This window comes from Mauremys mutica, chromosome 12 (genome assembly GCF_020497125.1).
Source record: "Mauremys mutica isolate MM-2020 ecotype Southern chromosome 12, ASM2049712v1, whole genome shotgun sequence".
NCBI classification, from domain to species: Eukaryota; Metazoa; Chordata; order Testudines; family Geoemydidae; genus Mauremys; species Mauremys mutica.
This window is the reverse complement of record NC_059083.1, coordinates 77495093-77511995: the sequence shown is the minus strand read 5'-3', so window position 1 is coordinate 77511995 and position 16903 is coordinate 77495093. Positions and strand designations below refer to the sequence as shown.

Sequence of the window (16903 nt, the reverse complement as noted above, 5' to 3'; positions counted from 1 at the left end):
GCTTGTAGGTACAGGCAACAGGACCCCCTCAGTCAGGTCCATCTTAGGGGGCGGGGAGCTTAGACTCCAGCACTGGGGCTCCATTTCCCCAGCCAGTTCCAAACTGAAACTCTCCAGCCCCTCCTCTGGCCTTGGTCTCTTTCCCAGACCAGGAAGTCACCTGATCTCTTTGTTCTCCAACACCTTCAGTTGGCACCTTTGCAGGGGAGGGGCCCAGGCCATCAGTTGCCAGGAGACAGGGTGTCGGCCATTCTCTGTGCAGACAGCATCACACTGGCCCTCTCGGGCTCTGCAACAATCACACCCCCTTATCCCACCACCTAGATACTTGAGAAAGGCATAGAGGAAGCTGAGGCACCCACACAGTATTCAGAGAAAACATTAAGAACATTCCCACTTCGTCACACCATCCTTCCTGTCGTGATGATTTGGGTGCTATTTGGAAGTTTCTATGAAATCTAGAAATCTGGAGAAAATTAAAATGTCTGATTATGGTAAGAACAAAAATGGGGATGTTCTGAGCTACAGATTTAGACCTGTGTAGAGCTCAGAGGTTGTTCCTTTAAAACAACATCAACCCCCAACAGCACATAAGGGCATCTGGTTAAACGGACATCCCCTGGCTATAGGAAGTCTCTCCCCGAAGAGACAATGGCTAGTGAAGCAATGTCTCCAGGAACAAGCAGTCATTGGAGCTGGGACTGTCATGTTGCACGAAGGAGAACGTGCTCCTCTCTTGTGCAGCACATACAAACGTTCCCATCATTGACTCTGGCATTCTCTGAAACCTGGGATGCACTCCTGTGCTACCAGCCCTGACATTCCTTGCTCTAGGCAGGACTGTTAAAAGGGGAGGTAATAATGTGGGGGTAATGACATTTCCTCCCTCTCAGGAGTGTTGCGATGCTTGCAAGGCACCTTTCCAATAAGGCCAAGATTTTCAAAAGTGACTGGTGATTTGGGGTACCTCACTTCCTGCCCTCATGGAAATGGCTATCGAATTTAATTTGCACGAATCCTGTACGCCTCTATACAAATGTCATAGGTTTCTATAGGAATGACTCTAAAATACCTATGGAATCTATTAAAGGATGAGATCCTCTCTATGTTTTGTTTTGTTTTTTTAATATCCCTCTGGAATGCTATGGCTGGGATATAATTCTCGATTTGGATTGTAAATTCTTTGGGATAGAGACTGTCTTTTATTTTTTATTACATGTCTGTGCAGTGCCAAGTAAACTGAGGCCCTGATGCCAGACTGGGGCCTCCGGACACTACTGTGATGGTAAATTATTAATGATTATTAAATTCCATAGGAGCATTAAACAATTCTATAAAACAATTATGATTTTTTCTTTTGTTTCAGACACGGCACTTTTTGCTGGCGGAAAGAAAGCGCACTGAACTTTCAGTCATCTGTACCGATATTCAGCGAGGTATTAACGCACAGCATTTCCCAAATAGTTTTGCCTCAAGGGCTCTTTAGAGTATATTTGGGAGCATTGTGCCGCATTGCTACCTAAGCCTCCATTATTCAAGCCTTTAATCTGAATGATTCTAAATCTCAGGTTAAAGGGAAAATATTCTAGAGGAGCCAAGAAGCCAGAATGATTTTAATCTTGGGTGCTTATCTCATCCTTGGTTAGAAAATTGAATGCTTCCTGCTGGGACAGGGGGAACCTAGAAATCAGGTGTCATAAAAGCTCTTCCATAAATAGTCTAACAAATCTTTGTAAATACTCCTAGGAAAGCCTGGGTTTCATGAAACTTGGGGCAGGCGCGGTATAGACTGGACTCGAATGCTGTAAGGTTAGTTGTCTTAGCATTAGCACCAGCAAGTCTATTGTTGCGTAAAACTGAACGTGTGCCATTGAATTATGAAACCTGCACTTCAGAAAGCCTCTCGGAGGCAGATGCCTTTAAGGTTAGATGTCCCCATAGAGCTTAGTTAGTTGAAGGAGGCCTATTTAGTCACCACAGCTTTGCCTGGGGTTGCTAAAGACAGGTTTGAGTTTGGCGCAAAGGAGTTTCTCACCGAATGAGCTTGTCCCTGATTTTTATCTCCCTTCCACCTTCCAGAATTGGGTAGAAAGGCCCAGTGGGTGCAGCTGGAGGTCAGGTGATTAGAAGGGCATTCACAGAGTTGTAGCTGCAGGGAGATGGATTCACAAGTCCCTGTTGCGTTTCTTCCTTACAACCGGGCTAGTTAGCAAAGACAAGCAGACAGCAGATTACTGAGCATTATGTTCCTTAGCCTGTCTTGAGGAGGTGAGGAAGCCATCAGTGCTCCACTGAAGAGACTCCACTGCCCGTCCAAACTGTCTTTGTCCTCTCCCTAGTTTCCTTTTATCTCCTCGTGTTTCCGGAGGAGAGGGGAAGGGTGGTTTTGAATGATGAGGAGGTACTAATTTGGTGTAACTCTAATCAGCCTCTTGATTAGCCTCTTGATCCACTGAGCACCCAACCTACCCTTTTTCCAAGTGTTGGGAGGCTCATGTTGCTTTACGTCCTAAGGGGCTTTGATGGGACATGTCTATGCCTATAAAGTTCTCTTTAAAAGAATCCTTTTGTCTAGTTACCTTGCAGCACATGCTGCGGACATATGTCTATGCTGCCCCCATGTGGGCACTTGAAAATCATGACTTTTTGGCACCATTCCTTCTGTTCTATTCCTTTAGCCTGGTTTTCAGTAGCACTTTGCAAAGGTCAGTTGACAACCTTTCTGGAAGCAAAACTCTGAGCTACTGCCACCAGCGCCCATGTGCAGGCCAACAGTCCCCAGGCGGAATGCATTTTGTAACATCAAACTATCGGTAGTTTCACGCGTTAGGTCAGAGCATTCCTGTTTGAGCCGAAATTCAGAGAAGGGGAAAAAATGTAAAATCCTCACCCATGAAAAACAACAGGATTTTCATCCTCTTGCAGACTGGGATCGGTTGCAGTGATGAGGCATGGACCTGTGAACTCTGGAGACCCGTGAAGAATTGGGATTTTGGGAGAGCCATGGATTTTGGGGGACCCAACTTGTCCCTCTGTCTAGCCGCATGGCTAGTTGGTGGCTAGGTTGCCATTTGTTTCCATGGATGCACAATAGGTCTTCCTCTGAAGTGGGAGAAAGAGGAGTTGAAACAAGATGCTAGATGTCTTTAGCACTGTTCTGGGATTTCCATTGGAAACATTGGGCAAAATCTTGGAAGCCATTGGGAGTTTTGCCATTATTTCATCCTTTGCAGGGGCCAGGATTTCACTCTTTGTGAGCTTCTTAGAGGAACATGCTATCTGCAGCCAGGGAGCCCAAACTTCATCACCCCACAGATCCCCTAATACATATTGTTTATCCATAGGCAGTGCCACAACCCTGGGGACAGGATAGAGTGTGCCACATCGCTACTCCATCTTTCTCCTGAGCTCCCCGTCCATGTTCATGTTCCCCTCCACACTGTGTAGTGGAGGAAAACAATAGGTTCCTTGGCTGCATGCTTTAAAAAACTCACACTTGGTTGACTGAAGATAAGATCCTTCCCTAGTGGATGTAATGTTAGATTTAGTGTAGTCGTTGGATTGCCCTTTACTGGACTACAAAAAGGGCACTGAAGGTTTGGAAAAGGGACAGAAAAGAGTAGACCCGAGATGAGAAAGGGCTGAAGGTTTATAATTATATGGAAATTTAAACAAAGGGACAAGGGGCTATAGCTACAAGGGTTATATGCAAGGCTGAAGAATTACAACAATATAGGAGGTGTGGCATGAAATGGGCTTTCAAAGGCAGCAATAGACCCTGCTACTCTGAGTATATTTTGAAAAAGAGTTAGCGCACAAGAAAACAACAACCTAAGGCATGGCTATTAGAAAGGTGGATGAGCCTAGATGGACCATATTGCCATCCAGTGCTGGAATTTCACTGTTAGAACTGTTGGGATCTTCCCTTTCTGAGGTGAAATTCTGTCCCTATTGAAGTCAGTGGGAGCTTTACCCTTATGGTGAGCATGTTTGAATGGGTTTTTTGATCCCTATGACCATCCGAGTGTGCAGCTCCCACTGACATCAATGGGAGTTCAGCACATGGCAGAGGATAGAGCCCTATGTGAATCCCTTGAAAAATAATTCATCGTCTCTGCCACCATAGTGTAAATGCACCAGAGTTTTTATAAAGGGTGGGGGGAACGCAGAAGAACCCAACCTCATATCCTTTACTTTGTAGCCCCTGTGTTGAGGTAATGAGAATACTCTTAGTATGGAACTCCAGGACTGTATGGGCCTGGGGCAAAAACTCATTCCCTGGAACATGAGTGTGACTGAAAGGCAAGGGGCTTTGTCAACTTATGATTCACAAGCTACAGACAAACATGTTTCTGTATCTACATTACTACTAACACTCTAGAGGATTCTGAGAAAAATGTTACTAAATTAAGCATTTCAATTGTATACAGTGGATGTAACGCTGTGGGCTTCTTGTTCCCTACAGATGTTCAAGGGGTAGACTACCACGGGCTACTGATTCCATACAGATGTTTCATAAATGCAGTGTGATGAGCTTTTGCTTGCATTGAGATGTCCTGTTTGTGCAATGATGCATGATGGTTTTCGTTCCAAACAACTGATCAGTATGTTTAACAATATGGGCTTTTGCCTCTCAACTGCATATGGCTCCTCCTAGGACATGATCCGCTTACCAAAAGATGAAGAGGAAAACCAGTAACAATGTAGCGAAGGGCTTTGCTATGGGTTGCAGGTACACTGCTTCTCAGGACCAAGCCCTTTGTTCTTTGTTTTAACACCAGGTGCTGTAATTTCAGCGAGACTATTCATGTGCTTAAAGTTAGGTGTGTACATACGTACTTTGCTGAATCTGGGCCTGTATGCCCCAGCTGCTGGGACAACATTGGAAAAAAGTAATGTGATCCCCTTGTACTAACCTCATTAAGGGAGAAGACGTCTGTTCCATGGTGTTTTTCCGTAGCAAGAATAGACACAATTCACATAGCCAAAAAATGACTCTATTACACTTCCGGCTATTTATTTGCTTTGCAATAATGCAAAATTGGAAAATGGGGGTCCAAAGGTTATCTGGAGCTGTCCATTCAGCACCGGAACATCACCTCTGACAGAGCCATAAAAGGATGTATGGGAAAATGTGACTTGACTGAGTAAACGTAGGCTAACAGCCGGGCCATCAGGAAGTTCAGAATTTCCATGATCCACGTAGCTTCCATGATCCAATAACTAAAAGCCATTGCCTTTCATCAACTGGTGACAGTAGCCATCACCAATAGTGGCTATGTTTAAACTGGGCCATATTTGACCTGGTGTCATGCAATACAAAGGCTTCTTATGCTGTTGCCAATCTATGGAGACAATGAGTGACTCATGTCCCACTTTTTCCCATTAGCTAATCAGATAGTGGAGGGGCAAGATGTCCCATTCACTCAAATCTTCTTCCTGCAGCTTGCGTGTGCTTTAAGGGAAAGCAATACCCGTTATTCCCAGGGCAGCATTCTGGGAGCTCCTACAGTGAAAGGAATTCTGAACTGTAATTGCTTTTCGCACTGGACTCACTCACTGGTTCTATAATAAAAGATGCCTTTTTTCTCCCCAGCCAGGATAGCTGTTGCCACCAGGAGGCCCAGGAATGTCCATTATACTTAAAGGCTTTGACTGGGCCACTGAGGGTGCGTCTACACTGCAACTGGCAGCGTCTCTCTCAACGTGGGCAGACATACGTGATAGCTCTGCTTGAGCTAGCAGGCTACAAATAGCTAATGGCAGGTCAGCGGCTCAGGCTAGCCACCCGAGTCCAAACCTGCCCAATACCCTGGGGCCGAGCTCAAGTGGTGAGCCCATTCCGCAACGTTACAGAGCCTGATCTAGCCACCACAGCACACGCCTTCCTTGCCTTGGATGGAGCTTTCTGTTGAAGTCTATGGAGAGTCCAGACAGACAGACTACATGAGGGCAATATCCACTGAAAACGCCTGTGTATATAATTTGTCCATTTTCTCTCTTGCTTTTTCTAGAATCTAAAAGAAAGGGGGAAACAAAATGAAAGGCATCACAAAACCACAGCCTCCCCTCCCACTGAGAAAATAAATATGGATGTTACAGGCTCATGTGTCCTATATGTCTCCAAATTTTTCCATCTGCTTCTGAAATTTCCATTAGGAGCTGCCAAAAAGTCTTACAGAATTGTTAACACAATGGTAAATTTAGATTCTTTGGATGGAGAGACTTTTCCCCACCAGCTTAAATGTTTGGTATCAATTTAGTCTGTCCTTGATAAGACAAAGGTATTGACACTCTGTGTGTCATCACAAGTAACAGCACACAAAATTGGGATTAAATGTGGACCATACCCAGTCATATTGCTCTCTCCAGTGCCCCTGCGCAGGCGTCACTTTTCCTTGTGATGGTAAATATTTTTCTTCGTAGCCACCCATCCTGCAACCTTCAGTCTTTGCTCTGCTTCTCTTCTCATTAGCTCTCTCACACCTTGGCAATCACAGTGGAGACTGGGTACGGACATGGAGCTGATGCAGTGCATTATAATTCTGTTCTCTTTTTATCCATCCAAGAGGTGCAGTACAGTCAAGTGAGAACTTCTCCACTCTCAAATCAATGTCCTCCATCTATGAGCCAGTAGGACTATGTCTAGGGGCGAGAGGGTAATTAATTCTCCATGCCACTTCTTCCTGGGCCTTTCTGCTGCGACTGCCCAAAATATGGTTTGAATTTCTGCTAGCTGCAGTGGTGACTTTTTTGTAGGCTAAGCGTATCAATTACCTATCTGATAACAGCTTTAAGCCACTTTCAATCCAGGTTTTATTTGAACCTGCAGTCTAAAGATGAATGGCTTCAAATCTAGATGTCTTTTCCTCTGCACAGCATCTATGTAAACTAGGGGTGGGAAAACTATGGCCCGTGGGCCACATCCGGCCCATGGGATCATCCTGCCCGGCCCTCTAGCTCTTGGTCTGGGAGGCTCACCCCGGCCCCTCCCCTGCTGTCCCCTCTCCCCCTGCAGCCTCAGCTTGCTGGCTCCATTGCTGGCGCAATGCTCTGGGCGGTGGGGCTGTGAGCTCCTGGGGCAGCGCAGCTGCAGAGCCTGGCCTGACCCGGTGCTTCATGCTGCGTGGTGGCGGCGGCGGCAGCTGTAGCACCGCCAGCCACCGGTGCTCCAGGCAGCGCAGTAAGGGGTCAGGGAGCAGGGGGGGTTGGATAGAGGGCAGGGAGTTCGGGGGGGTGGTCAGGGGGCAGGGGTGTGGATGGTGGTTGGGGGGGAAACGGAGTTGAATAGGGGCAGGGGCAGTCAGGGAACAGGGAGAAGGGGTGGTTGGATGGGGCAAGGATCCCAGGGGGGCCGTCAGAAATGAGAGGAGGGGTTGGATAGGGGATCGGGGGTCTGAGGGCAGTCAGGGGACAGGGAGCAGGCGGGGGTGGATGGGGCAGGAGTCCCAGAGGGGCCATCAGGGAACAAGGGGGGTTGGATGAGGCAGGAGTCCGGGGGAGGGTCAGATAGGAGGTGGGGGCTGGGCCACAACCCTCTCCCCTAACCGGCCCTCCATACAATTTATGAAACCCGATGCAGCCCTCAGGCCAAAAAGTTTGCCCGCCCCTGATGTACCTCTGAGCCAGGGACTTTCATTATATGTGTACAGCTCCTAGTACAATAGTTTCCCAATATCTGATTGGGGCCTTTTAGGCACTCCTGCAATACACATAATAAAGATACTAAGAGCTGTTTTGCACCTTGCCTCTTAACACAGAAACCTCAATTCTCAGTTATAACCCAGGCTCCTTTCATTGCTGAACAATGCTAAAATGTGACTCTTATGCCATTATTAAGGGTCTTCTGTTTGTAAAGGAAAGAAAGAATAGAACAGTGACAGGGTCTCCCAGGTCACCTCTGAATTGACACCCCTGAAAATCTGTTTGTGTCAGGCTACCAAAGAGATTTAGTCCTCCAGAGGCCTAGAAGGGCCAGGAAGTGACACTGACCAATAGAGAGCCAGCAGGCCATTTAAGAAGGCTTGCCTGTGGCCTCTGGAGACAGTGCTGGGTGAGGTTCAGGGTGGAGAGGTACTCCTTGTTACTAGCCCAGAACTATAGGGCCAGATGAGGACTTTTGCTTAAACAGTGCCATTAAGCAGTTACTGTTTGGGGTTTTTAGTTAGTTTAAAGGCGCAGACAGAGAGCTTTTGAGTTTAGGCATTGTCAGCCATTTAGAGACTGACACCAAGCACATCGCATGGGCTATTTAGCCCCAGGTGGGGTGTTGCAGGAAATAATTTGACTTCTTTCAGTGGAGAAAGAACCCATGATAGTTGCTGAAAGAACTTTTAACTCTATTGAGATGCTTCTTTATCTTATCTCCAAAAGTATGCATCTTGACAATATACACACCTGCTAGGGAATGCAGAGAGAGTTTAGTTTTTTAAATGAATGTATAAATGAAAATAAATATTATATACTCATATATTACACATTCACTGCTTGATGGCATTATGCATGGCTATGAATGAGGAATGTGGGGCTATAAAGGGCATTCCTATCATAGGGGCTCCATGAAAAATGTACAGAGAGGGGAAAGAGCTAAGGAAATCAGTGGTGTTGTGGAATATAGATAGAGGCATGCAGCACAGTAGGAGAAAGATCTGCAGTAGAAGTGTAGCGTGCTAAGTGCGCAGGAGCTCCAGTTTGCAGAAGGAAGTGGACAGGTGTCAATCAGGAATAATTTAGGCAGGTTTTTTTTGTTCGTTTAACACACAAGCGCTAACAAGACAGACGAGTTAGAGAATTGTGTTATTCATATAACACCTATTCAGCAAAATTCTGACTCATACAAGATTGCTACGGATTACATAAGTCAAATTCAGTGGAAATTAGGAACATGACTATATTTATATTTGAAATGACACACTCAGTAAGAAATAGAGGGCCAGCAGCAGCCCTGGTGCAACTCCTTTGATTCAGATGTAGTCACATTGGGAATCTATTTAGTGGAGGATGCTTAAACCAAAATATAGGCATACTTGTAGTCTGGGGGTACATTGCTGCTAGTTGAAGTTTACATAGAGTTGTTGAGTTGGTGTCACAGTTCAGGGCAACTGCATCTGTATTTCCCCTCTATGGTCCAGCAAGGGCACCCACTCTCAGGCTTGCAGTACCCCAGCTGTCATCTCTCTGGGGTGGAACCACGTCTCTCTCTCCCTCCTGACGAGGGTATTTTCAGGCGGCACAGCTCCCTGCCTACACTGTGAATTTGGTCCGGGGCAATTACAGGAAATTGCCATCTCTGTCAGTATTGCTTTTTACACACTCTCTGCTTTGTTAACTAACAGTGACGTCATTTGCATTGTCAGGGATCAACTTCTATTAGAATAATTGAGCTGCAGCATGGTGAGGGCTCTGTAGAACTATTTTAAAGCAATCACTCCATGTGCTCACACAACAATTGTCTTCACTGGTTTTATTTTAAGTGGAGGCTCTTTCCAATCGATGCACTTACTAGAGATTAAAAATACTGAGCTATTGAAAACGCTGGAGAACAATATTTGTTTTCTTAGCCCGTAGTTAAGGAACTGCTGAGTCAAGGGTGGCTCAACGTTTAAAACAATCCATTATTTGCATCTAGCTAAATGCAGTATGTGGCTTAAATAAGCCAGCCCAATGTTATGTGGTCTAGTTAATGCTTAGCTGTAATGTCAGTGGCATAAGCCCACTGCCGAAGCTGAGGGCACTCCCCTGGAAATGCTGCCTACCCATCAATCTATGCTACCTCTCTTTTTGCCCCTTCATTTTTAGGGAGAAGACTGGCTCTGTCAATCTGCCTCTTCTAGCTATCATTTGACTCCAACATTAAACATATTCTACTAATGCCAATTAGCAAAACCTAGAAATCGGCACCTCATACAGCTCCTCTTGCTCCTACTCTTTGTGAGGTTTGATGTAATCCTTAGCAATTATAAAGTTTTCCCTCTTTCAAGCACCTCAAACATATTAACTAAATTGACCCTCAGACTTAACTCTGGTTAATGCTCTAGTTTCGTTTTTAAGTCCTGGGGAGGGCTACTGTGGTGGCTGTGTTCTTGATGGGAACAGACTGTCACTCCAGGATCAGCATGACACACATGTGGCACAGGAATATTGTAGATAAGAATTAAAGATGCATCATCTCATCATATTTGTTCCAAGATGGTCCCCAATGTGCCCCTTAGCAGCATACAGTTATGTGCAACGTTTTCTCCCCAAAGAGATGACAGCTTTGGGTTGCTGTCCACATATAACTGCACATTTCATGAAGGCCAGCCATTGTGAAATGACTGAGAGGATGTAGAAGTCTCCCAGCAGGTGCCTTTAGAACTGGAAGCTTGGAACTTATGAGAGCTGCTCAAATGAGAACACCCCCCTTTTGGTCACCTTTTGAAATATTCCCTGCACTGATGCTCAAAATGCTTCCAAGTCTGATGTGTTATTCTTCCAGGCCAACATTCTCCTGTCTGATCCCCACAGAGAAGGTTGAGTAGATGACTTGATGTTCTCACAGGAGAACACAAATTACCATTAGCTGTAGCCCTCCTCAGAAAAGTCACACAGATCATAAGAGACTATACTGTTAAGGAGACACTATCTTGCAGGCTGTGGACCTTACCCTGCAAATGTTTACTCCAACAATCAATGCATTTCTCATGTGAGTGAGATCTACTCATGCAAATGTTGGCAGTTTCAGGCCCAAAAGGTATAATCTCCATAAATGGGTGTAGCAAGCTGTGATTTTAGATGCTTTTTAGGAAGAAAGGGTTCCACATAGGAAGATTGACTAATGAATGCTCTTTGCTATTCCATCAATTGAATACTCTACTATTATGAAGAATTTTAGAAATTGTCCTTTGTCCAGCAGACAGCTGAAGAGAGTTAGGTGCCATCGTGAGGCACAAAAGTGCTTCACCTGGTCAAAACTAATCAGTTATTAAATAGTAGAGTTGGTTGAAATTTTTCAAATTTCAAAATTCGGGGGAAAAACAGGGAAAAGTTTTGATGAATTTTTTTCAGCGTTTTTTGACCAATACTATATTTTGAATTTTTTTATAAAGGGGAGAATTATTTTATATGGAAAAATCTCCCCCTTTGTTTCAACCAGCTCTAGTCAATATATTTACAAATGCTTTATATAATACCTCTATTTCAGAAACATGTTCACACATGAACATGGGACAAGTATGCATAGTTAAATAGGATAAGCACAGACGTCACACATATTTTAAGCAGTGTTGTATGAAATTGCTAATTTTTCATAAAATTTCATTTAAAATATTAGTAAATTTCATACTGGCCCATGCTATAACCAATTTTGGTGTGTGTGTGTGTTTTACAATTATTTTGTGAAATGTCAGATTTCTCATCAAAAGATGCAAAAATTATTCTTCCTATATTGATCTTTGACTGAAGAAAATTTTAAATTTGTGAAGGTGGAGGTTTTCACAAAAAATTATGACTGTTTCACTCAGAAGTGTTCCCATTTTCAAACAACCAGGAAATTTCATAGGTAGTGGGTAGGTTTTTTTGGTTTTTTTTGGGGGGGGGAGGTGTGCCAAAATCTGACCATGTTCCCAAATTCAAAATAAAATGCAAAACTTTCCAATTTCATGGTTACAAATGTTAATTTGGAATATTTCCTGGTACCTTCAATGTGAGATTTGGCCAAAGTTGTATATTATTTTAGAAGTATATCTTTGCGTTTTGTTTGAACTCACAAGGATTTTGTAGGAGGTTAGTTTAACAAAAATAGCAATTCGTTTTTAAAAATAAAACCTACTTAGGTATTTTTCACAGATTTTAATATACTTTAGATTATTTATATAGCACCAAACCACAGCTCTGCATTGCACTGTACAAACACGCAGGAGAACCAAGTCCGTGATCTGAGGAATTTTCAATCTAGCACCATTTTTCACATCACTGTTGTTTATATTAATCTTGCAGATTCCAAAAATTAAATCTGCATTAGCTTATTTCTTCCATAGCAACAACACGCTGTTATTGTAGTTTTTCATGCAGCACCATTAATGTTGTTTGTTATTAAAGAGCATTATTGAAACAATTTGTTAAAGTTATAAACAAAATGCTACATTAATAGAACCATCCTAAAATATTATCAGTGGGGAAGTAGTAAGTGCAATGTTAAGCCAACAACTCTGGGAAGTTTTTTGAAAGTAAAAATCATGTATTTACCTGGAGTAGCATTGTGGGTGTTAAAAAGAGCTTGCAAAAGTAAAACAAGGCAATCGTTAATGACACGTCACTGTTGCACAAAACTTGGGCCTTATGAGAATAATCCTGTTTGCAGAACATATTCTGCTTGTGTGTTCAAATTGACAGTGTTGTCTTTATATACTCACTAATGCAGTCTAGCCTCCAGCTATCTTCCCTTCTACTTGCTAGCACCAGGCAACATGCACTAGGAAACCTTCAGTGCACACCAGCAGGGTCTAAACAGGCCAGTTAGCATGCAGCACATTGATGGGCATTAGAAATCCCACCCTTCTAATGCGTCTTGCTGCACAGTGTAGACAAGGCCACAGTGTCCAAATACACTGGTTGCGGATATCCCATTGTGCACTCTGGGGACTGGATGGCCCATGAGGAGATAGTACGATACAGAGCTTCTAGGCCACTAATTCTGAGTCACCTTTGCTCTGTGTTGAGCTTGATGATATTATGACAACGTGAAAGAGGTTTTGGCAGACTATGTTAGAAGTAGCAGCTTAGAGGTGACTCCTCCAGGTCGGTCAGGCTGGGATACATTGGCAAAGGAGCGTGGTGGAAGCCTGCCTTTCAGTTTTCTATGCTGTATGTTACCCAAGAATAATAACACTAAGACCTAGCTCTGATACGGCACACTTCATCAGCAGAGCTCAAAGCACTTTACAAAGGAGGTTGATGTCATTATCCCCACCTTACAGATGGAGAAAGTGATAAGTAGTATCCCTTGGGTTGTCAGTACACCCCCTTTGTGTGGCACTAATTTCATTGTCCAATAGTTATATATTTTTATTAGGCTTATTTCTTCTAGGCAGACCCTCACTGTTCTCTGCAATACGTGGAAACCTTAGAAATCCATGTATGATGATACCTACGTAATTTACACATCACATGTTTCTCCTAAGCACTCATTTGGCTCTCCCCTGGGAAAAGGCCAGTGTTTGACGGGTGAAATAGCAGGGGATAGGAAATCATTTTCATCGCCGATCCCCTGGTGATCTCAGGTGGCTATTTTATTGTTTGTCTTTGGAGATTTATTTCCATCCAAGCTGACTGGATGATGTGTGCTTTCTGAGACCACGCAGTTCACATGGCAGTGGATCCACTTACCGGAAGATGAAAGCCAAAATAATCAAATGCACAATTTCAAAATACACTGCGTGTTCTTGTTGGCTGTGCCTAAGTTTTTCCCTGCAGAGAAGTTGTCGACAATGACTTGATAGCAGTCCAGTAACATTCCCTGGTCTCTAATAATAAGTTGCGCTCTAGTAGAGCTTTTCATCTGAGACTCAAAGAGCATTTTGCAACTGTTCATTACCGAAGTTTCACAAAGGAAGAGAGAAGGATTTGTATCCCCGTTTTACAGATGGGCACACTGAGGCAGAGAGAGCTAAAATGACCTGACTAGGCTTCCAGAGTGAGTCAGTGGCAGCAGAGCTGTGACTAGAACCTGAGCATCCTGCTCAGATTATGATATCATACTTATCATTACTACACATACACATACCACATCTTATCTCTTGCAGGGTAACATGGGTGGAAGAGATGAGTTTGGAAAGGGAAGTGAGGACATCTTAAAAGGCAAGAGTCAGGTAATGTTCATGTAAAGACGGAATCTGGGCAGGCTGAACAAATGTATATATGACAAAGAGAATACAATCTGAGAGGTAGAATAAGTAAGGAAAAATGAGGGAGAAAGAACTAAAATGAGGATGGAAGGGGAAAAAATAAGATGATAATGGCTGTGCCAAAAAAAACAAAAAAAAAAACAGACAGGCTAAACCTGTGAGTTTTATTTTCATGCCTGATTTCAACTGAGGTTATAAAATTAAAGGTCAGGACAATAAAAGATCAACCCTTTAGATGTGCCTGTGAGCATGTTTAAAGGGTGTGGCTTTAAATATAAAATGCCAGTCACAAGCCTTACCCTTGTGTTTCTAAATTGCTCATCTCTCTGGAACTAAAGTGTAAAGAGAGAGAAAATACCAGAATCAACATTAGGGTCCACACCTCCCCACGAGCCAAGAAGGGAAGACAATAAAGTTGAGTTTGGTATGTGAAAAGTCCAGATTGGATGGCGCTGGGTCAAAGCACTCATGATCTTGAGCCGATGAAAAGCCCTGACTCGCTCTGAATTTGCAGACTTTCTTGGACAGCCATCACTCGAAAATGGGCTGAGCTTTTGGAAGGGCAGACTGTACTTGAGCTTCCATAGGCAGAGATACAGCATGTCTGCCTGATGGCAACGTTTTCAGCCAGTTTAAAAAAAGCCAAACCCTGCAGAGACATAGATGTACTAGTAAACACTCCCCCCGGCTTAACCACACTCAACAGAGGCCAAGCAGGCGGTTGTCCCTAAGCAGGTAGGTCCATTAAGAGGAGTTTAGGGACCTAATTTTAGCCTATAGTAATACTGTGGCTATTCTTCTCACCCAGGGCCTCTGGCTTGTTAATACTGATCACCTGTCTGATATTGCAAACCCAAGTCTCTAACATCACACACTCATGACCAGGAGAAACATAGCCCAGCTAGATGGCCTAGTAGTTCAATTTATAAAACAGCCAAATGGAAGCCAAAAGACTTGGGTTTAATCCTTCCAGTTAAGTCATCTAGATTCCTTCTCACCACAAGCCATCTGATCTTAATCAAGGAATCTTGGCTTTCATCTCATAACCTTAGCTGAGAATCAGAATGATGAAGTCTGAAGTAATCTGTATACGAAATGCTTTAGTAATGATTCCTTCAAGAGGGATTTTTTTTCTGAGTTCACGATAACACTTTGATGTGTATAGCACTTGATAACACTTTGATGTATTTAAACAATCAGCAAGCTCTCTTGAAACTGCTTCCTGTTAATAATTTGTTAACACGTGGTAATTTTATAAGGCTTATTTTGTTTTGATTTTTGAAAAAAAGTTGCAAGTATCAGAAGCATATTAAAAGTAATAATTTGTGTTTAAAACAACCTGTAGCCATGCATGATCTTTTATGAAAGAAATTAGAGTCCGTCTAGTCTCCTAACACTCGTGGGAATTTTGCATGCATATCAAACCAAAACCAGATCTCTGTAGTTCGTGAAATGAACAAATACAATCTATAGAGACTGCAACGTGTTCCTATGAAACATAGCACTTAGAGCTGCATAACTTAGAATGAGAGCAACGAATATCAAAAATTAGCAAGCATGAATTTAACCCAAAAGTGTGGAGAATTTGTTTTAAAAAAATAACAGTTTCAGCTTTATTACTGAAAATGTTAGAGGTAATTGTAGGGAGCAGAAACAACTGGAGCCAAATTTGAGAGGATCTTTTTTTGGCAATGTAGGGAGTAACATGCAAATGAATCAATATAAATTAGTTCACAAATTCAAGTTGTCATTGCTAAATTTTCCAAAGGACACTGCAGGATTGTTGGAAGAAGCAAAGTTAGCCTGCAGCACATCCTGTGGCAGGGTGCAGTGAAACAGGAATTGTTGGATGTTTGATTTGGAATGTTTGCATTTTGAAGGAAAATATTACTCTCATCCCATGATTAGTAAACCTAAATGGGAAAAGAAAAGAAAAACTGCTAAGAGGGATTAGAAGCTCCTGGAGCTGGGGCTAACTGTGGTATGATTTTGCTTGAGAAGTCGTTGGAGGGAAGAATACATGAGGACTCCAAGAAAGAAGTGTGGTCCTGTTACCCCATATTATAAATCCATAGAACCAGATCCTCATCTTATGTAAACGGCCAGGGCTCCATTCATGGAGGAAATATAGTTAAAATTATATAGAGAGTTAAAAAGATGAATGCAATCCCCATTTAAATATGGAAAATACATGGTGCCATGCAGTGGTAAGATGGAACTGGAGAGGCGTCGGTCCCCCCCCCACCCCTTATGCCCTCGGTTCGGAGCATGAGGAGACCTGAGCATGCGTGGACCAACGGACATTATTTGCCAGATATCTCTGAACTCAGGTGCATGGTGTGGGTGCATAGCCACTTGTGGAATACACATAAGGGCCAGCATTCAAAGATGAATGGAAGTTACGAATTCCTGCTATGAATTCTGCAACAGCGGGGGACCTCTTTGTGATATGGGCAATGGAAAATACCATTCATCAAAGAGTGGTGTCCTTTGGAATATTGGAATTTGAAGAAGTTTTCTAGTTTTGTGAGACAGTACTTGGTAATCTAGTGAAAAAAACATTCCCAGTAAATCTCTCCATTCATTTTAATAACTTCTACTCGTTGCCAATGTGTTTGTTTCTTGACTCCTTTGCAACGGAGAGGCCTTTTATTACTGTTATGACATCACCTCATTCAGGCCTCATCAGTCTCCAAACAGCCTGTGACAGCTTGACCCACCTCACAATAGGAAGGACATTTTGGATCCTGAAAGTTCTCGGCAACAGATCACGAGGGTGTGGAGCAAAGTAATTTAAATGACTCTTGGTGACCCTGTGTAATACACACACGCCAGCTAGAAGTCCCACTCTCCAGCCTTTTCTAGAGGGAGTGCATTGCAGACACTGGGGGCTTGGTTACACTTGCGAGTTACAGCACAATAAAGGAGACCCAGGCACCCTAGCTCACTCCCCATCCACACTGGCAAGGCACGTAGAGCGCTCTGTCTCCGCGGCTACAGCGCTGCTGGTACTCCACCTC

At 43.4% G+C, this 16903-nt stretch overlaps 1 long non-coding RNA gene across 1 annotated transcript; it reads left to right on the top strand.

The window, feature by feature from the left end:
• Window positions 1–354: 354 nt before the first annotated feature.
• Window positions 355–6052, top strand: LOC123346463. The gene is made up of 3 exons (XR_006572992.1): window positions 355–494; window positions 1367–1436; window positions 5597–6052. It is a non-coding gene; the product is annotated as an uncharacterized LOC123346463 (long non-coding RNA).
• Window positions 6053–16903: the final 10851 nt, after the last annotated feature.